The sequence below is a fragment of the Geotrypetes seraphini genome, chromosome 7 (assembly GCF_902459505.1).
Source record: "Geotrypetes seraphini chromosome 7, aGeoSer1.1, whole genome shotgun sequence".
Classification (NCBI taxonomy): domain Eukaryota; kingdom Metazoa; phylum Chordata; class Amphibia; order Gymnophiona; family Dermophiidae; genus Geotrypetes; species Geotrypetes seraphini.
The window spans coordinates 121,686,262-121,709,657 of NC_047090.1; the positions used below are offsets into that span (position 1 = coordinate 121,686,262).

At 43.2% G+C, this 23,396-nt stretch overlaps 1 protein-coding gene across 5 annotated transcripts in view; it reads right to left on the reverse strand.

The window, feature by feature from the left end:
• BAHD1 (bromo adjacent homology domain containing 1) overlaps positions 1-23,396 on the reverse strand; it is a 318,594-nt gene that overhangs the window by 99,575 nt on the left and 195,623 nt on the right. The window contains exon 1 of one of the 5 annotated variants that reach the window (XM_033952038.1): positions 16,618-17,181. The exons of 1 other annotated variant lie outside the window; for it this stretch is intronic. The gene's annotated coding sequence lies outside the window, so the exon portion shown is untranslated. Of the gene's footprint in view, positions 1-15,395; positions 15,722-16,092; positions 16,211-16,617; positions 17,182-23,396 lie in introns of those variants that run through there. 3 more of the 5 variants (XM_033952035.1, XM_033952037.1, XM_033952036.1) reach the window with 3 other exon arrangements.

A 23,396-nucleotide genomic window follows, 5' to 3' on the forward strand; every position in this document is an offset into this window, starting at 1 on the left:
GATGGACTTGGGGGAGTTGGTGGACTGGAGGAGAGATTGGGAGAAGATGGATGGGAGAAATGAACTTGTTAGGAGGGGGGAAGATGGATGGTGGAGGGGGGAGATAGACTTGGGGGAGATCATGGAGAGGGAAGATGGGGGGAGGGATAGAAGAAATAATGGATCTAAAAATAGGAGAGGGAGGGATTGTGGACAATGGGATTTAGGGAGGGAAGGAACAGACAGGGAGAGAAGTTGGACACAAGCGATGGTGTGTGTGGGAGGGGGAATAGAGATATTGGATAGGAGGATAGTTAGAAATAGAAGGAAGAGCTTGTGGGGAAGGAGGGAGAGATGCTGGATGAAAGGGTAGTTGAGAAAAGGAGAGATGGTGGATCTGGGTATGGTGGGGTCCATCACTGCAGCTACAGCAATAGAGGCGGAAAAAAGGAAAGATGCCAGACCTCCGGGGGAGGGAAGGGAAATGGAAGGGGAAGACAGAAATGGAAGATGGATGGTTACCACGGAGAAAGAAGAAAACGACAAATGCACAAGAGACCCTAGCAAGCAAGTTATCAGAAGATGTTTGTTGCAGAGCCTGGGACCAACATGATTTAAAAAATGACCAGACAACAAAAGGTGAAAAAAAATAATTTTATTTTCTGTTTTGTGATTGCAGTGTGTCAGATTTGAAATTTGTATCCTACCAGAGCTAGTATTAGACTACGAACTTGAGCTAGGATTTAACAGAGAGAGAGACCTTAGACTTAGTGGGGATGGGCGGACCCACTATGCCTAAGGCCTGATTGGTCCAAGCTTCTAGAGCCTGGGCCAATCAGGCCTTAGGCTTCGGCAGGATGGGCCGGGAAGGGGCTGGCCCGCTTCATTTCGATGAGGCGTGCCTGCCGGCTCAAGACGTGCAAGACCCTTCTAAGAACAGGTTTGGTGGAGTGGAGGTTTGGGGGGGGGGTTAGCGCCGGGGGGGTGCGTCTTCAGGCAGGAGGGATTGGGCACCCTCCTGCCAGCTATCGATATTGTTGGGGGGGGGGGAGGGGGGATCGGTAATGTCGGGGGGGGCGGTCGGTAGTGTCGGGGGGGGGGGGGTGCGTCTCCGGGCAGAGGGTTTGGGCACCCTCCTGGTCAGGGGGCCGCGGCCCGCTACACTTATAGCGGCAGAGAGATCCCTTGCCGCGATAAGTGTAGCGGGCTGTTTCTAATCTAACCCGTTTCTCTAACCCGCGTCTGTAACATAGACGCCGGTTACAGAATCGGGGTTTAGTTTAGGCCGATTCTGAATAGGACGCCTCTCCCGGGCATCCTATTCAGAATCAGGGCCTAGGTGTCTTGCGGGCCTCGCCTTCAATATAGGCGGCCTGCCTGGGGAGCATTTTTTTAAAAAAACGTGCATCCCGATTGGCTGATTAGACAGCTGTAGGACGCCTACAGCTGCCTAAAATCGGGACGCACTTTTAGAGAATCAGGCCCTGAGTGTGTAGACAAGTCTGATCTTCGTTTGGAGTGTTATTTCCTTGCCTTTGAATACTTTGTCTGTCAAGAGTCCTCATTGAAGAGCGACCCAGTGCTATTCTTAGGATTATTTCTTCTCTGCTAGTTGCTTCTTTGTTTACGAAATAGCCCAGGAGACTGAAATCCTTTACAACTTCTATTCTATCACCTTCAAGCTCAAAATCTTCATCGTTTCCATGTTTATGATCTTTGTCGTATGTTAAGTTGTAATCCCATATTATGACTTTTGGCTTTGACTTTTCTCAGTAGATACAGCATGTCTTCTTTGCTGTTGGTGATGAGTGTTGTATCATCTGCATAGCACAGGTTTTTTTTTGTTTTTTTAAATTTATTTATTTCTAATTATACATCAAACTTTACAAGAATACATATTGCTCCATTAAACACAGGGAGGAAAATCAAATCAAGGCATTAAAAATTAATCTTACAATATCAATCCATCTTAATCCCCTTCTTAGACCACTATATTGGGGAGAATGGTCAAGCAATACATGAAGTGAGAAAAAAAAGGAAATTAGTGTATCAAACAACTGCTTTACTTCCAAAACCCCTCTATCATCATTTCTTGATTATCTTAACATCTATAAACTCCTTCAGGTGGTTTGGAGAAAAAAAAAAGTGTATTTGACTCCTAAGTACAAACCAAACACTTGCAGGGATATGCTAAAAGAAACGTAGCCCCCTCATTTAATAGTCTCTTGACGCATAGTGGTCTTAGCAACATCAGGATAAATCCATATTTTCTGTTCCCCAAATAGTTTTTGAGAATTTTTAAAATACAATTTCAAAATCATGTTAACATCTTGCTCAAAGACGAATGATACTAAGAGCGTAGCTCTATCAGTGTCAGCTGTTATTGTTTGTTCAAGAAGAGCAGTCACGTTAGCAAAATCTATCTCATTGTTCTTTTTTCCTTTTGGCACAGGTTGTTTATATTTCAGTCACCAACTTTGAAACCAACGCTCTCTTTTTCCAAATTTGCATTTCTGAAAATGGCCTTCTTGTAAAGGTTGAACAGGTAAGGTGACAAAATGTATCCTTGCCTGACACCACGCTTTATTGGAAACCAATCAGTGTTGCCATATTCTTTTCTCACTGCAGCTTCTTGATTTTCATAGAGTCCCTTTATCAGCTGAGTTATGTGTTTAAGTATTCCCATTTGTGCTAGAACTCTCCATAGTTTATCATGATCCACACAATCAAAAGCTTTGCTCGGAGATCGATGAAACAAAAACTTTTGCTCTTCTCCAATATCATCTAGCAATGGCAATAATGTCTCTTATTCCTTGACCTTTTCTGCAATCAGCCTGAATTTCGGGTAGTTCTTGTTCAACGTATGATTGTAGCCTTCGTTGTATTATTTTCTTCAACATTTTGCTGGTGTGTAGAATTAATGCAATTGTTCTTGCAGTCGTTACAGTCCTTGGCTTCACCTTTCTTTGGTATAGGTATTAAAGTGATCTTCTCCAATCGGTTGGCCATGTTTTTTCCTTCCAAATCTGCTGACACAGTCAAGTGAGGGCCATGATAGCACCTCCTAAACCTTTGATTAATTCAACTGGAATAAGAACATAAGAAATGCCTTCAACAGATTAGACCTTAGGTCCATCTAGACTGGCGACCCGCACACGTGGAGGCTAAGCTAGGTGTTCCCTGATGAAGACCTTGTTAACCCGTATCCCTCAATGTGATTTGCAAGAAGGTGTGCATCCAATTTACCTTTGAATCCCAGAATGGTGGTCTCCGTCACAACCTCCTCTGGGAGAGCATTCCAAGCATCCACCACTCGCTGTTTGTTCTTTTCTAATGTGTGTCCATTTTGATTTTAACAGGCTCTATTCCTCCCCAGGGGGATCGCCACCGCTGCGTGTTGCCTTTAAATCTGCCTGCTTTAGGAGCAGGTCCTGCTCCTTTATGCGCTCCTTCATGCAGCTTCTTCATGACTTTATTTTCTGCCTACTTAACACTACCCCCAGCAAAGCTCTACCCAAACTAATACTCCAATTCGGAGCCTTCCTTCTTATTTACAACCAGCTAATTTTTCTTTCTCTAGTTTATACCACTACTCATCCCGATTCTTCCCCACTTCAACATTCTAGTCCCATACTAATGGCCTCTATTCCTACCATATGGGGCCGCCGCCCTCCCAGTAAAACCTCTCCTCATACTTCGTCTAAAATTCAGCAAAGACATTATATCACTATTCAAACTTCTCCTGCCTCTACCTATCGCTCCACATTGCCTCTTTTTCCCTCCAAACTAAATATAGGTCTTGTAAACGTACGGTCGATTAAGAATAAACATCATTTAATTCATGATTTAATTATTCAACACAAACTTCATTTATTATGTATCACCGAGATATGGTTAACTAAGGGGGAAGATGCCTACCTTACCCAAGCCTGTCCCACCCACTTCAAGACAATCTTTCAACCTCGCCCCAATAAAAAAGGAGGAGGCATAGCTATCATCTATCATACTTCTATTCCTCTTCAGTCTTACTCTCTTAATTCTTATTCTAATGCCCCAGTTGAAACCCTCCAATTCTCTATAAAAACCTCTCCCTCTCTCAACTTCTTACTTATCTTCCTCCACCAATTACCAAAACTACACTCTCTACTCTCACCTCTACAATCTCAGACTTCACTATTTCCAATCTGGATTCTATCATTCTTGGAGACTTCAATATTCATTTCAATTCTCCTAACCATCATAATACTTCAGAGCTCTTAACACTAATCTCCGACCTATCCCTAATTCTCCTCATCTCTATGCCTACCCACTCTGCTGGTAATACCATAGACATGATTTTCTGCTCCAGTTCTATTAGCCACCTCTTTCAAAACTTCCAACCCCACCCTCTCCCCTGGTCTGACCATATTCTTATTAATTGGCAACTAGACCTCCCTACGCTCAACAAAATAAAACTTACATGTCCCAAAACACCAAGGAAATAACCCTCTCTGCTATTGAGAACTCCTTTAACATAAATCTCGAAAACTTCTCCTCTCTCTCCATTGATGATCAATTCTCTCTTTGGGAAACCTCTACTAAATCTCTAATAGATTCTTTGGCCCCTCAACGGTAAAAAAATCTTCCACGAATCAGACTCAAAAAACAAAAACAATAAACCTTGGTATAATGATAACCTCGCACTGCTTCGACGTCAACTTCGTTCAGTAGAACAAAAATGGCGCAAATCACGCTGTAAGAATCTTCTTATTCTTTTTAAAGAAAAAGCCTCCCATTATAAAACTATCATTCAACAAACTAAGAAAGAATACTATTCCAAATATATCACTTCTACCCGTAATTCCTCTGCTCTTTTCAACCTAGTTCAATCGCTTTCTTCATATTCTAAAAAGAAACCTTCACCCTTAACCACACAACCGACTGCCACTGAGCTGGCACTCTTCTTTGACACTAAAATCAAAGATATTAGATCCCATCTCGGACCATCTCTTCCTGCCTCTCCTTCTGACATCCCTGATGACTCTACTCACCTGCCATTTAGTACTTGTTTAAACTTTAAACTGCCTTCTCTAGCAAATCTTCTTTCAATTCTACAATCCCTAAATACTCCCAATAATCTCATGGAGAGTATCCCCCCGTCGCTCCTCAAAAAATTTTTTTCTTTCTTCGGCCCATTCATTCAGGAAATGGTATCGAAGTCTCTCTCAGACAGCCTTGTCCCCACAGCATGGAAAACAGCTCTTGTCATCCCAAAATTGAAAAATCATAACCTAGATCCCTCTTCACCAGCTAATTTTTGTCCTATCGCTAACCTCCCATTGATCTCCAAACTAACCGAAAAAAATCATTCATAATCAACTTACCGAATTCATCGACAATACCCATGCCCTACATCCATGTCAAACTGGCTTTCGCTCTTCACATTCTACTGAACTTTCACTATTAGGCCTAGTCTCTACTATACATTACTATCATGATCATCAAAAATCGGTTCTTCTTGTCTCTCTCGATCTATCAGCAGCCTTCGACACTATTGGACCATTCTCTCCTCCTCAACCGACTCAAAGATTGCGGTGTCACAGGCCAGGCACTTTCATGGTTTGTTTCGTACTTTAATGAACGCTGTTTTAAAGTTCATGTAAAGAATGAAACTTCTACCCCCATTTCACAAACCTATGGTGTCCCACAAGGCTCCATTCTATCTCCTCTATTATTCAATATCTTTCTATCTCCTCTTCTAACCTTAGCACAGTCTATCGGATTCAAGATTTTCGCGTATGCAGATGACATACAACTCCTTCATCCTATCAACACCTCAAACATCTCAGAAATAAACATCATTAACAATAAACTTGATACAATTAGTGACTGGCTTTACACAAACAAACTCTCCCTCAATATTGACAAATCCTGTGGTCTCCTACTTCCAATCAACAACAGTGAAACTCTATCAGGAAAAATTTCCATCAAATCCATTCCTATAAAAATAGAACCAAAAATAAAATTACTAGGAGTTACTAATGATAAAGATCTCACTTTCCACGATCACATCAGCTCGGTTGCTAAGATTTGCTTTTTCAAACTTCGTCTTATCCGCTCTCTAACTTCGATCCTAGAGACAGATGCGATCAAAATTCTAATTCATTCTCTAGTTATTTCTCACCTCGATTATTGCAACTCTCTCTATAACGGACTTCCTAAAAAAGAAATTTGACGCTTACAACTAATTCAAAACACAGCAATAAAACTCATCTATAAAGCTGGTAAATTTGACCATGTTACCCCCTCTTTTGAAGGAAGCACACTGGCTCCCCATTACACACCGTATCACTTATAAAACCATTCTGCTCACTTTTAAAATCAGACTTTCTCACCTGCCTTCATACCTAGACAAGCTACTCATCCCGCAACGCTCCTAAGGATGCTGATCAGAAACTCTTGTCAAGTCCTTCTATAAAAGATTTCTTCTACACTAGGAAAATAAACTTTGCAGTAGTAGCTCCAACCTTGTGGAATGCGATCCGAAAATCAACTTGACAAATTTAAGATAAGCTTGAAGACCTTCTTATTTAGTGATGCCTTTTCCTGTGTTTAGATTTTCCTTTACATACATATAGGTTGTTTTTTTTTTCTCTTTTCTTTCTCTCCTTACTTCCATTCTTCATCTTTTTCTTCTTTTTATATTCAACCAACCGCTTTTATAAAGCGATCCCACCCTATTTGTTTTACCCTCTTCCCTCTTTCTCCTTTCTTCTTTTAACATGTAACTTTCCCCCCATCCTTCCCATTTTCCCTCACCTTCAAGTCTGTCTAGTTAATGGCTTCAGTGTACACTTTGATTATTTTATATTTATTTATTTATTTAATTTTTCCTTTCAAATTTTTATTGTAAACCGGCCAGATACTTGTTGATGGTCGGTATATTAAAAGCCAATAAACTTGAAACAGAACTTCCTGACATTTGTCCTAGGTCTGATGCCCCTCAGTTTCAGTCCATGACCTCTTGTCCATGTCACATTTGACAATGTGAATAACGATGTTTCTTGCTCTATTTTGTCGAATCCCTTTAGTATTTTAAAAGTCTCTATCATATCCCTCGCAGTCTTCTCTTTTCGAGGATGAACAAACCCAGTTTTCCGAGTTGTTCCTTGTAGCTCAGATTCTCCATATCTTTTACTAGTTTCGAGGCCCTCCTCTGTACCCTCTCCAGTAGGGTTATATCCTTCCTTAGATAGGGAGACCAGTGTTGGATACAGTATTCCAAGTGTGGTCTGACCATTGCTCTGTAAAGTGGCATTATGACATCCGCCGATCTGCTCGTGATCCCCTTCTTTATCATGCCCAACATCCTGTTTGCTTTCTTTGCCGCCACTGCACATTGAGCCGACGGCTTCAGGGTCCAGTATATCAGTATCGCCAGGTCTCTTTCTTGTTCGCTCTTGCCCAAAGTTACACCTAACATTTTATATTCATGCTCCTTGTTTTTCCTGCCCAGGTGCATTACTTTGCATTTTTCTATATTAAACTTCATCTGCCACTTTTCCGCCCATTTCTCCAACTGGTTCAAATCCTTCTGCATTTATACCAGGTGACTTGTTTTTTTTTTAATAAAACTTTAACTGTTGCTATGATTTTTTAAAATATTAAAATTAAAGCTTTTTGATAAACGATAGTTATTTTTCCACACAACTGAATAACATAGGCCAGTGAGTCATAATTTAACTGTCTCTTTCCTCCAAATCTCTTCTGAAAGTAATAATGAAGAAATATCCCTATAGCAGTTCTTTGCTTATTGATCACCCCACTTTCTACCATCTCCATGGTCTGCCGAAGTTTTCACTTTTTCAATGATCATTTCCTCTACGGAGTTAGGCATGTTTATAAATTATTCCAATCACACAAAATTGAAACATATTAAAAAATGTCAAAAACAGCATGAATCAAAATGCATTAAATGTATAAAAGAGAAGGGGAAGATAGCTGCACCATACAAAAAAAAAAAAACCCCAGGGAGTTCAGGACATAACACAAAATCTAAGGACATGAATCCCACCAATACCAGAACAATTTCATAGACAGGATAGGAAAGTCTGGTCACAAACAATGTCTTCTTGAGCAATAAGTTACCATTTAACCATCTCAAAGTTCTGTAAGACTACTCCGCAACTCTAGATGCTGCTGAAAATAAAGATTTTCTCCCTGGTCCTCATAAAAGAGCAAAAGTCAGGCTAAAAGAACTATACCAAGGAACATAATGAATAGGTGGTAAGAGGGCTCTTGGCCACTTAAAAAAGCCATGACAAGTGGTTTAGATTGTATATGCAAACTACAGGAATGATACACAAAGTACAGGCCTTTGCCTTGCTCAGTTAAATATTATTCCTACTACTCTTGTTTTTAATGAGTTTTTTAAAGCCTTAATGAACTTCTAAATAACACCCTTCATTCGACCACTCCAACGCTGCAGGTTTTAGTGTGAAAAGCTATTGTATTAAAAGGACACTACAGTATTAAATTTTAGGAAGAAGAGGGAACACTGCATAAAGAAATAAATGAAAAATAAGGAGATGGTGGTTAAGAATGTAAATAGGAAGAATGCCTCTACAACAGATTTCTTCTCACTCCAACCAGGTCAAAAAGGAAAAAAAAAATTCTTCCTTCAGCATTACATGAAAAAAGAATAAGACAAAGCATAGAAAAGCTGAAGGCAAAACGAAAGAAAAAACAGGGGAGGCCGTGATTTCCTTATGACATCATGTTAACAAGCATAAGAGAGGCAAGTGATGCTCCTTGTGTAGGCAATGAAGTGACAAAGCACATTATATCTTTGGGCTTACCACACAGCTAATCATATGGAAATTCATAGAGGGGGAGTATATTGTTTCAGTCCTACACATATAATTTCAACACCTGTTTGCCAAATGCACACTGGAAAACAAATATTTTTCAGGCCGTTGCTTTAGCGATTCATAATTGCACAAGCAGTGATTTTGGCAGGGGTTTACTGTACTTTGAAGGTGACCAAAGTGATATTCAGCAATGAGGTATGTAGCACTTTTCTAGGATGAGTTCACAAACTTAGTTGTCAGACTGTATACAGAAGAGACTGACTTACTGTCTTAAAGTTGGGGCTGCTAAATTTCATATATTTTATTTAGCATCTACACAACCCAAGAGGAACTTCAAGAAATGTTTTTGAATTGCTGACATTTATAACATCTACAAACAAGAAATCAGCACTGCCTGAAGTTCTGAGATCCCGTTGGACTCAATGGATGAAAAGCCAGAAGCCCCTGAGATAGCTTAGGGAAATCCACTGCTTATTCCTAGAATAAGCTGCGAAAAATCTGTTTTACTACTTGGAATCCAGCTAGGTACTTGGGATCTGGGTTAGCCTTTGTTGGAAACAGGATACTGGGCTTGATGGACCTTCAGTCTGTCCCAGTATGGCAATTCTTATGTTCTTAACTACTGCCAGAAAAAATTCTGCAAACTTTAACATTTTTCATCTTTGAGAAAATAAACTTCTAAACTAAGAGTTCTATTCAAAAACAGTGGTTACCGTATATACTCGAATATAAACCGAGATTTGGGAGCAAAAAATGGCCCAAAATGGGGGTCTCGGTTTATATTCGAGCAACCTTCCAACGATGGTACTTTTTTCCTCTCTTCTCCCCCGCCCCCCCAGTACTGCTATCTCTACCCCCTACCGACAACCAGCACTGCTATCCCACCCCGATGACTAACACTGCTATCCCCCCCACCACGACTGACATTGCTATCTTTCCCACCCTCATGATGACCGGCACTCCTATTCTCTACTACCTGCTCCCCCTGCCCCATACCAACATCACACTTACAGGCCCAATGCTCTGGAAGCGATCACCAACATTCTGTTCTGGTGAGGTGTAGGGTCTTGAGCATCTGCGAATGCTCAAGGGCTGCTGGTTCCCACCCTCTTAAGGATTCTCGGTGTCCAGCAAGCCTTAAACATGTGCAGACACTCAAGACCCAGCACATGTGCAGACACTTCACCAGCACAGAGCATCGGCGACAGTTTCCAGAGCATCGGGCCTGTAAGGGTGATGTTGGTCTGGGGCAGGGGGGAGTGGGGAGTGGAGGATAGGATTGCCAAAGCCACTGTTCTTCGATTCTGTAGCGCTGCCGGTGGCCTCCTCTGTACTTCCTGTTTCCGCTTGGGTGGACCACAACAAAGGAACATTGCAGACGAGGCCAGCGGGCAGTGCAAGAGAATCACTCCCATGCCAACGACCTCTTTGTAGCTTTTGTGGTGAGGGGGGCTTCAGAACTGGGTGGAAGAACATTTGGTGGAAATCAGGGGGGCAGAAAGAAAGAGAGAGAGAAAGAAAGAAAAAGGAAGAAAAAAAAGAAGAGATGCTGAATAGGAGGAGAAGGTGAAGGAGATGGTGGCAGATGGATGGAGGGAAGGGTAAGAGATGGTGAGGTGGAGGCAGAAAAATGGAAGAAAACTGAATATGAAAATCAGTGTCAAAGAAGGATGTAATGCAAAATGTGAAGAAAAGGAAAGAAACAAATGCATAAGGAGGCCTTGGAAACAGCATTAAGAGCACAGATGGAACAAGATGACCAGAAAAAGAAAATCACCAGATACAAAGGTAGAAAAAATGTTTTTATTTTCAATTTAGTGATTGAAATATGTCAGTTTTGAAAATTTACATCTGTTGTTTTTATATTTTGGAGTGTTCAGGAAAAAAATGCATTTATTTCTATTTCTTGTGTGGTGTACTGTGTGCAAAGTCTGGCATCTTAGGGTTTTCTTTGTGTACAACAGTACTTTTAGTTTGTGGGCTTGTATTTGAAAAGGGTATTTTCCCCCTCTTTTCTGCATTTGTGACTGAGGTCAAGTGTTCTAGTGGGGATAGAGGTTCAGAAACTTTGGTTGGTGTCAGCTTTCCTTCAGCTTTTTTGGACTTGAAACAGCCCCAACTGAAAAATTAGTGATTATTTATGGCATGATCCCTGACAAACGACACTCACGTACTCAGATTTCTAACCTTAATTTATATTCGAGTCAACCTTTTTTCCTCCTTTATTGGGGAAAAATGTTACCCCGGTTTATATTCGAGTATATATGGTATACTGAATTATTTTAATAAATATAGTGTGCAGTGTGAAGAATAATTTTTTGTGCAGAATTCACCCAGGAGTGACATCTGCAACCAAGATAACTGCAAAAATTAACCATATAATAGCTGAATATAACCCCTAATCCATTTAATGCAGAACTTTGCTCCCAAATATCCATTTCTCCACCTACATTTAAATGGATAAATTGAGGCTAAACACCATAAAGCAGTGTTCATCCGCCAATCACTGGACTAGAAAGAAGGGAGAAACATGCAGGCCTTCGGGTGGGGGAGCCCCTGGTGTAGAAGTACACAGAGGGAGAGAAGGATGGGGGTCCAGACAGACATGCATATGCCAGACTGAGGGGGGAGGGGAAGAAATAATGGGTCTAAAAACAGAGGAGAGGGAGAGAGATGGTGGACAACGGGATGGAGGGAGGGAAGGAACAGAAAGGGAGAGAAGTTGGACACAAGGGATGGAGTGGAGGAGGGATAGAGATACTGGATGGGAGGGTAGTTAGGAAGAGAAAGGCAGAGATGGTGGGGAAGAAGGGAGAGATGCTGGATGAAAGGGTAGTTGAGAAAAGGAGATTATGGTGGATCTGAGGATGGTGGGGTCCATCGCTGCAACTGCGGGGATGGAGACGAAAACAAGGAAAGATACCAGACCTCCGGGGGAGGGAAGGGAAACGGAAGGTGAGAACAGAGCTAGAAGATGGATGGTTAGCACGGAGAAAGAAGGAAATGACAAATGGGCAAGAGACTCTAGCAAGCGAGTTATCAGAAGACAAACAGAAACCAGAGCCTGGGACCAACAAAAGGTAGAAAATATAATTTTTTTTTCTATTTTGTGATTACAATGTCAGATTTGAAATGTGTACCCTGTCAGAGCTGATGTTAAATAGCAAGTGTGAACTAGGACCTAAAAGAGAGGAAAAGTCTTATTTATTTCTTTTGTTTACACCACACAGCCATCGTGGGATTGGAGAAATTGTAACCCTATACTTCTAATAAGCCTAAGCATCTTAATAAAAAAATTTGGCCCGCGACTTGGCCTGTGTTTTAGATTTCGGCCCCTTATGTGATTGAGTTTGACACCACTGGACTACAAAATGTACAAAATGCAGCAGTCTCCTTAAGAACCTCAATGCCCGAGACTGTCTCACAAGCACTATCAGCAGCCCACTGGCTCCCCATCACCAAATGTATTTTTAAGGGACTAGTAATAGCAAACAAATCCTTACACATAAGAACATAAGAACTGCAATCACCGGATCAGATCCAAGGTCCATCGAGTCCGGCGATCCGCACAAGTGGAGGCTCAGTCAGGTGCACACCTGATGTAGTTTTAGTCACCCGTATCCCTCTATGCCTCTCGTAAGGAGATGTGCATCTAATTTGCTTTTGAATCCTAGAACGGTGGATTCAATAATAACCTCCTCTGGGAGAGCATTCCAGGCGTTCACCACTCGCTGCCTGAAGCAGAACTTCCTGACATTTGTCCTGGTCTTGTCCCCCCCTCAGCTTCAGTCCATGTCCTCTTGTCCATGTCACACTTGACAAGGTAAATAATTTATTTTCCTGCTCTATTTTGTCTATGCCTTTCAGTATTTTGAAAGTCTCAATCATGTCCCCTCGCAGTCTCCTCTTCTCAAGGGAGAACAGTCCCAGTTTCTTGAGTCGTTCCTCGTATTCCAAGCTCTCCATACCAGTTATTAGCTTCATATTTTTATGCCACTTGTAGCATAAGTGGTTTACATTCAGGTACTCAAGCATTTTCCCCTATCTGTCACAGCATGGCGCCCAGCTACATAACAGACAAGTTTCCACCATACATCTCAAACAGACCACTCCGCTCTCAAGAGGAAACAAGTCTCCAAATACCCATTGGCCTTGCCCTCCAACTCCAGAGTGCCTGACACCGTTCTTACTCCCAATTCCACCAAGCTACTGGAATAAACTACCTTCCCATATCAGATTCCTAGACGGATTTCTAAACTTTAGTAGAACAAAAAAAGACCTCTCTCTTCCCATAAAATCTCTAGGTATCCTACCTCTCTATACAAACTCTATCTATGCAAACTTAGAAAACACCTAAGAATGATTAAACAGTATATTAAACTAGACTCTCCATGTATATCAATCTAAGAAGCTCTAAATGCCGGCAGCGATGGCCCTCTGAGCATGCCGCTAGTAACACGGTGGCTGCCTGGAGGAAGCTTGGCCTTTGTTCCGCCCCCTTTCCCCAGCTATGACGTCAGGGGGAGTTTGCTCCCTCGCATTGGATGGGTCGGGAAAGAGGGGACATAACTACCTGGCAGCTGAAAATTCAAATGCTGAATGCTTGGGGCATCAGCCCTTTTCTCTGTGCTCCTTTGCTGGAGGTCAAGGAGGGGAGCAAGTCCTGGAGAGGGCTTATGGCTCAAGTGCTTCCTAGGGTGTTATTTCATGCACATCATTAATAAAGCTGTGGCCTTTTATTCCCAGAACTGACTCTGTGATTTTATTCTCAATGCCTGCCAGGGGCTGGGTGGATGAGGAGGTGCAGCCTGCCTATGTTACTGTAATGCACATTTGAAAATTGTATCCGGTCTCTGCATTATGTATTTCAACCTGTAACACTTTCTGAGCTCAGGACATAAAACTAGCCAAATAAATAAATTGCATATTAAAATTATTGAACACAATACTATTCTTCATTATAAAGAGTAGTCATGCTAGGACACTACAGCAAAGTATACTGGTGGGTCAATTCTTATGGTTAAAAGGGAAGGGGTAAAACGCGGACCTCACGGATCTAAAACCGCATGTCCTTAAAAATCTGAGGTTTGTGTCCGTGCCACTTGTAACTTCTATCTCTGACAGACGTCTATGAGATTTTAGCACTGACGGATCCTAATATTTTTCCCTCCCTATGCTGAGACTGATCCGTCAGTGCTAAAATCTCATAGAGGTCTGTCAGAGCCAGAGACTAGTGCTGGAGCGGCAGAGCAGAAGCCTTCTTATGTTTTGGAAAAACAAAGATAGCGGGAACATAGGTTTGGGATGTTATGGAAAAGAAGTCTCCAAACATTGCTGGGTGCTGCCGGGGTTCAGTCTGAGGATCGTAGGCATGAGGCAGAGCCTCAACTGCTTTCCTTCCTCTGAATTGCTCGATGTACCCCTCTGCTCTGCCTTTCTTGGAGAAGGGGTAAAACGCGGGCCTCAGACTCTTACAGACCTCTATGAGATTTTAGCACTGACGGATCTTAATACTTTTCCCTCCCTATGCTGAGACGGATCCGTGAGCGCTAAACTATAAGTGGCACAGCCACGGACCTCAGATTTTTAAGGACATGTGGTTTTAGATCCGCGAGGTCCGTCAGGACAACGTTTTACCCCTTCCCTGGTTAAAACACCTTTGCTCATCTGAAGAGGATTTTCCAACATAATGCTCAGTATATGCAACAGTTTTTATAAGTAATTCTCAAAAGGAGTGATCCTCTTAATATCTGTCTCTTGGGGACTAAACTGATTGTGCAACACAAGGGAGGTGCTTAAGTGCCCCCATCGAGGACATCAGAAAGAATGGACTAGGGTCACTTCTCTCAATAGATTACAAATTTAAAAGCAGCTGTTTCAGAAATGCCTATAAAAGTCTAAACAGGTGTAACCCACACAATAGGTGCATTTTACTTTACTCTGTAGACATACCGTTCATAATCTAGGTTAATACAGAACTGATCCTGGTGGCATACATTTAACAATTTCTGTAACTTTTTATTTAAGATGTGTAACTGTATGTACTTATGTTGAAACCCATCTATATAATTCCACAGAAAAAAATGTTAAACCACACACATTAACTCAGATACAAATTTAGACATCAATGGGAAAAATACAGCCCAATGTGTTAACAGAACTAACATTTACTAAAGAAAACAGATGGGGGGAAGAGGCAATACTGGAAAACTGTCAAATGATTAAAAAAATCAATTATAAGCAGTCACAATCCTCAATCTGACTGAACTAGATCAAGATATGCCTTAGGTTAAAATGTTTTCAAAGTACAATGTGAAAAACATGCAGCTCTTCAGAGCAGACAGAGCCTGCAAAGTTCACCTTGATCAGAAATTGCAAGCTTATCTTATTGGAAAAGTTGCACAACTTCCCGCTTTAGAGATGCTTCGCAAAAATCTGGGGCATTAACAAGAAATTCTTAAAATACCCAACAATAAAGCGTCATAAAAATACGTAAAAGACTTATTATGGTAACGATCGAGCTCCCTACAGCAATACACACAAGGAATAAAAAGAAGGCCGGCTTACATTTTTTTGATGAGTTTGCCACCCTGACTCGGCATATTCTTTAAATCAAGGCTGGACATGCTCCCCTGCTCCTTGAGGGAAACCTTAGCAAAAAGTTAAAATTTACCACGGAAAGACATCTCCACTGACAAACAGCATCCAGGCTCCTCTTAAACTAGACCAAAATGCCTGGCGTGCCGATCTTTTGCTCTGCGTACGCCCATATCAAACGCAATGGCTCACCAATGCAAGTGCGTATAAAGCTACCGTATTTAACATCCATAAAATAAAAGCTGCGTGACAGAGGTGAACGTAGGTTATTCTCATTTATCAGCACTTTTCAGGACCTCGCACGATGCTCCTCAGACCCAGAGTATTTCGCAAACGTTAACCCCCCCCCCCCCCCAGGAAAGCGGGGTTTTTACTGGAATCCCCGCAGCTTATCCACAAACCGGTATCGTCACTTCGGTACCACGCACCCCAAAACGTGCCGAGCTATCTACTTTTACTTCCATCCCTTCGTTCTCTCTCTAAAAAAAAAAAAAAAAAAAACAACCTCCATTTTGTACTCGCGAGCGCTCGGGGTCAGCGAATTTACCCCACAGACCGCGTGCGCTCGACGGACAGGTGCCGTCGCTCCCCACCCCCACCCCCGCGGTTAATACTCTCAGCCCTTCTCCCCCTCCCCTGATCGCAGCCAAGAAAGCGGTCCGCCTACCTCCGATGCAAGGTCGGGACCCGGCTCAGCTGCGCTGCCTGGAGGGTCCCGCGCCCCTCGCTCCTACCACGAGGCTCGGTACACGCATCTCCTCAAAAAAAAATAAAAATTTCTCTTCCACTTTCCATGTCTAGCTGCCGACACGGTCAGAAATTACCCGCCCCGCAGCGAGAAAACCCGGATCGGATTCCACCACATCCAGACTCCAGCAGCCAGCAACGGTCAGAGCTGTCAGGGTTGCTCCAAGAGGCTGCCGGGGAGCCGCCCAGGAACGCGGCCACCTTCCCCGGGACTATATTACAGCTCGTCCCGGCCCAAATCAAGCCAACTCCAGCTACTGGAGCATCTCTCCCGGGCTTTTCGCCTCCGCCGCCCACCCCTCCCCCAGGCAAAGAAAGCGTTTTCTCCAGGACGCTCTCACACACCCCGAGCAAAGAAACTAGTCCCAGGCCCTTCACTCCCCCCCCCCCCCCCCCCCCCCGCGAGACCAGCAGTTGCTCCGCCGGGTCCCGCACTTCACTTTACCTGAACAGAAAGAAGGAAGAAACTCCCAACAGCAGGATGCGAGGAAGTACGGCATAGATCAAAAGAGACGGAGGCTGTCAGTTCCCGAGATGACGGGTGGCGAGGGCAGGATAAGTTCTTCCCTCCCGCACGGAGAGGGATCGGGACAGGAGGAAAGGATCTGTCAGCCCGGGGAGGAGGGCGAGGGCATTGCTGACGCGGTCATTTGTTCCCCCCCAGCAGCTTCAGTCCTCTCATCTCCTAAGGGGAAGTTGATCAGGAGAATCTCCGGAGAGGCATCGGGGGAGGAATCACCCGAAACCTGCAGCCGAGGCGGAGCCCGATGAACTGACAGGATCCAGCGCTGTTCCCAGAGGCCCCGGCCTGGCGGGAGCCCGCCACCGAGCGCGCACGCGCCTGCAACTCGGCGGGCACGCGCCGACTCTGTACCTGGTATTTGCCGGCGCCAGGCGCGCAGTCTGATCCGGAAGTCCCCCCCGCCAAACCACAGCTGATGCTGCCGCTGCACGAACTCCCCGAAAGCGACTCCCCGTCGTTTCTGCTCCCAGCCCGCAGCCAATGAGCGCGCTATTCACTACCGTCCGCTCGAGCCCTTCCACCAATGAGGGCGGTGACATTCGTTGTCATTTCTAACCAATCCCCTTCCAACTTTCTCCACCCATAAGCGGGCGCATTGAACCCACAGGCTGGTCCCAGCTCGCTCGGGTGGTGGCAGGTTACTGCTCGCTCCCTCGCGCAGCGGGGTGTTTAAAGTAGCCCTGCTCTCTGTTCTAGAAGCGGTTCTCAGGATCCAGATCCACACTTTCCTTTACAGCCGGTGGTATTTGCCCAAGCAGGTCATTAAAACCTGTAGCCCAGCCTTTGGTAGTCATGTTCCCACGATCTTACTGTAGAGAAACCTCATTTCCAAGCAAAGTCAAAGTCTGCTGGTCTGGGCAGTTATGCCAGGAAGGGGCCCACTTATTCCAGTTCTGCTGCTACTAAAAGCTTCAAGCCAAGGGCAGATACATTATTTGAAGGCAAAGAAGGGGAGCTCCTACGCAAACGCAGATATATGGTACAACCATAATTTAAGACTCAACAAAAATATGAGCTCACACGGAACGAAATACACAGTCCCATCAGTTTCACAAGGAACTAATACACGCACCTGTCGACGTCAGCAAATTTTAATTTCCAGAGGGCTGCTATTAAGAAAACTCGTAATTAAATTCTGCGTGCTCTATTCTAAATGCATAACTTCGTTTAACATAGGCAATCCAGTTCTGAACATAGCAAACTACAAATCATTCCCCCCGCCCCCACTTTCCCATTTCAACAACAGGAATCTCTTCTTACCCCGACAAAAAAAAACAAACTCCAGTAATAAGTCACATAGAAAATTTAGACCTTTTAAGTAGTGTATGTAACTACTGTAGATCCCAACTCACTGCATCCGTTCTACTACCGCTTTAAATTACTTTTTAAATTGTTACTGCATAACGAGAAGAGATTACAAAGCTCAAGCTGTTCTTTCTGGAACTCCCGTCAAACAATTAGCTGACAAAAGACAGTCTCTTTCCCGTCCGTCTTGCTCTTGGTATCAACTCCAGAAAGAACAGTCTGAGCTTATTTTGTAGCAACAGTATTTCAAAGGGGTTGCAACCAGCACTGCTAGGAGTTAAGCAGATAAACACAGAAACTGAAAGTTTGCATTTTTCGATAAAGGGATTCGGGTCTTTGGTGGATTTTTTTTTTTTAAACTCTGAATTGCCTGTCCATAGAAAGATCCTAAGTTTTAATGGACTCATAAATTCTCACCTCCACTGTATCAAGATGAATAAAGGAAAGGAATGGAGATTCTTACAACTCTAATATTTGCTTTTAAGATATATTTGTTTAAGGCAAGTCATCATACCTTGCTAGACTACTTCCAGCACATCGTTTCTCCAAGGCTTTTGCCACGCAGACCCTTCATTAACATTTTGCTGAGTTTTTAGAATACATCTCCAGTTCCTAGTGCAATTCGGCGCCTGCTTAGGCTTGCCGAAAGTTTATACCTCATGCTTGTCTGTACCGACTAGCTTCTGCGCACAACATTCTGAAGCATAAGTCCCGCAGGACCCGGATCAGCGAATTAAAGTAAAACAAATTCATTAAAAACAGTCACAAGTGACACACGTTTCGTTTCAGTCCTTTGATTTGGAAGACTATAAACCGAAACCAACATTCCCGCCGAGATCAACTTTCTTATATCTCACTTTCAGTACTGGGACATATAAACTCGCGCCTAGATTCAATACACTAGGAGCTAAGGCAAGGGAAATACTAAACACAAGGAGAGCTGGCAAGGGGAAAAATATCGCACCTGGCCCTCTGCCGCCAATATTTCACGCAGGGATCTTCAGGCTGCAAAGGCCAATCAAATTAATTTGGTGTAAGATGACGTCGGATTTCCCTCTCCCTTAGAGGGATCTGACGTGCTAAACCCCCAGCTCCCTCGTTTCTAAATGCATCAACAAACCCATTTCTCTCTCTGGTGGGAGTCCTCAGCACATCTGTAATTTAGGAGTCTGTTCGGCTGTTAACCTAGCATAAAGTTCATTGTCTTTTGAACAAGAAAAAAAAAAAAAAAAGACCCCTGTTGCGTCTCGGTTCACTATCTCCAACATGTGCTCAAGCTACAGTTCTGTATGGGAGCTAGAGAGAGAAAGAGGTGCAAGTCAGAACTCTGCACCACAAATACAGTGAGGATTTCGACTTGGGTTCTGATTTTGAACTCTTCCGACTGTAAAAGTCAACAAAACCTAAGTTTGTTGGGGGTCTGCTAAATGGAGTCAGCTGCAAATCCCTTATCAGCAAGTTCGCACAGCATTCCAAGCTGCAAAGAACGGAAAAGCCATGCATTATGCACAGTGTTTTCTATAAGGGCTGTCCCATGGGGAAGCCAAAGAAACCATACAAGTAGAAACCATATAAGTATGAAACTACTAATTCCAGCTTATGCTGCCGAGACTTGAGATCAGTTGGAAGTGCTGCAGCAGAGCGACCTGCACGATCCGAGATAACAGAAATATAATAGCAAAAAGTATCTGAACTGGACAGGTAGTAGGTAGAACAGGCTGCACCAGAAAGGCCACCTGCAATTTGCAACCCGAACTGACATTCATTCAGTTCTCAATAACTTTTCCAGGCCCTATCCTCCATTAGGGTGGCAGAAACACGAGTTTGGGGAACACACTCCAAAAAAGGATCTTTTTGTGGTCTGGAAAGTCCCTACACAATATCATCTTTTCTGCCAGTAATAATTAAAACTCTTAGAGAAAATCTTTCAGATGTTACAAATTTCCATAACATTTGCTCAAGCGTCTTTACAAATCACATTTTATTCAATTCCTATTATGAAAGGAGAAAGTATAGATTATATCACACATAGAACTAGGGCTGATCAATAGGTTAACATCTATTACATACAGAAATAAAACATACCAAAAACAATAAAAAAAAATTGCAAGATCCATAGGAAAAACAAAGAAACTGATCCTACTGCCCCCTCTCTCTCCTAGCCACCTGGAAAATGCCATGTTTTAACCAACTTATGAAAAACTTTCTGATCAATCTCCAACCTGGCATCTCATTCCATCAAGTGGGTGCCATCACTGAAAACATACCAATTTGCTAGCTTATCCTGCTAACTAAAGGAACAACTAATAATCATCCACAAATCTCTGATTCCTTCCTGGACAGTATTTCCTCAATCTATTTACCAGATATAAAGGCCATCCTCAGGGCCGGCTGAGGCTCTGGTTCAGGGTGTCAAAAGTTTGCCTCACATGCTCCCCTGTAGTGGCCAAAACCTCCATTCCAGAGTCTGGCAGTGGCCCCCCCCCCCAGTCTACATTGCAGTATTTCATCTAATGCTACCCACAGCAGCTCCAGCATCTTCTCTCTGCTATGCCCCTGAAAAGGAAGTTATGCCAAAGTGGGGCACAGTAGAGGGAACATACTGGAACTGGTGCAATTAGCATCAAGTGAAACACTGTGAGAAGGGAGAACCACATTTAAAAAGGTAGACTGGGAGTGAAGGTGGCGTGAGAGCGACAAGGGGTGTGAATATGGCGGGGGGGGGGGGGCACAAGCCAAAAGCTGCCTCAGTACATCACAGTCCTTTCACCTGGCCCCAGCCACTTTCATGCAAGTTAAGAACCGTAACCTTAAATTTGATCCTTGCCTCCATAGGATGTCAGAGTAATGAACAAAAGGGTTGCCCAGTCCTACTGTGAAATTCACAAAATCATACATGAGGAAGAGACAGGTTTTGCAAAATACTGCTACATCAACAGTTTGACAGATATTCCCATCAAACTCTAAGGGCTAGATTCAATAAGGGCACGGATCCGATCCGGGGGGCTGAGTCACGAATTGCCCTCATGCAAATGATGGTGATCGGAATCACGCCCCCACCGACTGCACGGATTGCTCTCCAGCGATCCCGACGCCATGTGCAGACCATCTGTAAATGGTCTGCGCATGCGCTGGTCCTCCATGCCTTTTTTTTTGTATTTTACTTTTTTGCGAGCCCGTGGTTTTAATCCGCTTTAAACCCGTGGGTTAAAACCACAGGCTCGCACTGCGGGGAAGGGCAGTCGGGGCAGAAAGCAGGAGTTATCAGGATGGCAGAAAGCGGAGAATCGGGGCAGAGAGTAGAAGTTATTAGGGCGGCAGAGAGTAGGAGAGGGCAGTCAGAAAGGACTTGAGCGACTGGTCCCCAGTAGTCCCTTCTTTGTTGATAGGGCAGCCCAGTTGGTGTTCCAGATTTTGTTTAGTGAATCTCTGCCTGCCTACTTTGCATGCCATTTCCCCTCATTTGCATGCGCTGATCGGATCGGATGGGAGGATGATCGGCCACGAGGTTAGTGAATCGGGTCGCAAAGGGGTCGCTAAGTGGTCGGGACTTGATTGGTGGGCTTAGTGAATCTAGCCCTAAATGTGTTAACACCAATGTTTGTGCAACCGTTCTCAAACCACATATGCTTACATACATATAGTCACAACCCTGCATCAGTATCAGCTTCTGATATATCCCATGCAAAAGAGTCAACACTTGAAGTTCCAAGCGGAGCTCTCATGTTCCAAAGATCTCACCTTATCAGCAGGTTCACAACTGGACCCGAAACTCCTGGTCTGGACTATTTTAATGAGGTCATACTAGCTAATAAAGACAAAAAGCTATGAATGCCCAGGGCTAGTGCAGCTTTTATACCAACTAGGCTGTTGCCGAGAGCAACCCATTTAGGAGCAATATCAACAGCACCCACTCAGAATTAGGAAGAGGGAGACAAAAGGGATATCTGTTTCAGTATCATGTAATGTGACTAGATCCTCCTAATGTTTTCCAGTTGAATAGGCAGGGCAGGATTAACCCTTCCATGGGCCCCAGGAAGTCACACATGAAAACTTCCACACATACAGCTATGTGTGGCTCTGACCACAGAAGAAAATCAGCTGGTTAGAGGCACCATTCACTAAATTCTTCTCTGAACTAGAGGACAATGTACATGGAATGGTAGCAGGGGCGGTGCCCCCCCCCCCCCAACTACCTCAATTCTTTCAGTCAGCAGTTGACTTTCTAAGACAAAAATATGCACTGGGGACCTTTTCAGAGGGCATCTCCTAAATATTTGAGTCCTAGGCTTATGCCTAGTTTGCCCATGCCTTAATCATGCCTTGTACATGAAAGACCATCAAGGCCATACTAGTAGGAATGAATAGGGAGGGATACAAGGGAAGAAGATCGACTAGAAAGGGGAGAGAGGAGTGTGGGAGACTAAAAACTTTAAAAGCTACAATTGATACATCATCAATTGCTCATTTCTGATCTTGCGGAGGTGATATTGCCTTCAAAAGCTAGTCAAACAGATCAAGTTTCAAGTTTATTTAAAAATTTGATGTGATCGCAAAATCCAAATCCAATGCGATTTACACATAGCTATAAAATCAGGGTAAAAAGAAAAAGTCACATTAATTGAACCAGACAATTAGTACAATTTTAACAAAACAATATATAAGAAAAAGGGGGTGGGAAAAAAAGTTAAAGGATTAAATACAATTCATAAACAAATAAAATAGGAATAGGTAATGAAACAAGAGGTTGGGAAGGGTTACCCGCTTAATTTTCGCTTACCAGCACTATTAGTCCGCTGTAAAGCATCCTAAGTTAATAGAGTATGAATGACTCAGGCTTCCTTAAAAAGCCAGCTTTTCAGAAGACTTTTAAACTTACTAAGTAATTTTTCTTCTCTTATATTAATTAGGAGAGAGTTCCAAATTTGAGGATCCGTAACAGAAAAGATCATGTCCCTCCTTGAATAAATGAATTGAATAGATGCATTTTTAATCCAATAAAAAAAGGTATCATATTATCTTATTTTCTTTTAATTCTATTTATTTGCTACAACCGTGAAAGGTGGACTAGAAGCAGAGGACCAATTAAATGAAAAGCTAGTAGAAAAGGATGAGATGGAAAAAGGGGGACAGAAAAAGGGATGAGAAAGTGTGCAAGACAATAAAAAGTGTGTGGAGATGGCATGAAAAGAGTTAGAGAAGGGTATAAGATATCTTCTGAGCAAGGACGACTTCAGGTGGGGTAAGATGAGAGAACTAGAGCTTGGTGATGAAAGCCACTCACTGAGGATGAAATTCAGGGTGAGAGAGGGCAATGGATGGGAGATAAAGTACCGAGGCACAGAGAACTGGAGACTGAGGAAAAGGAGGCGTGAAGTGCAGCTAAGGATAGAGAG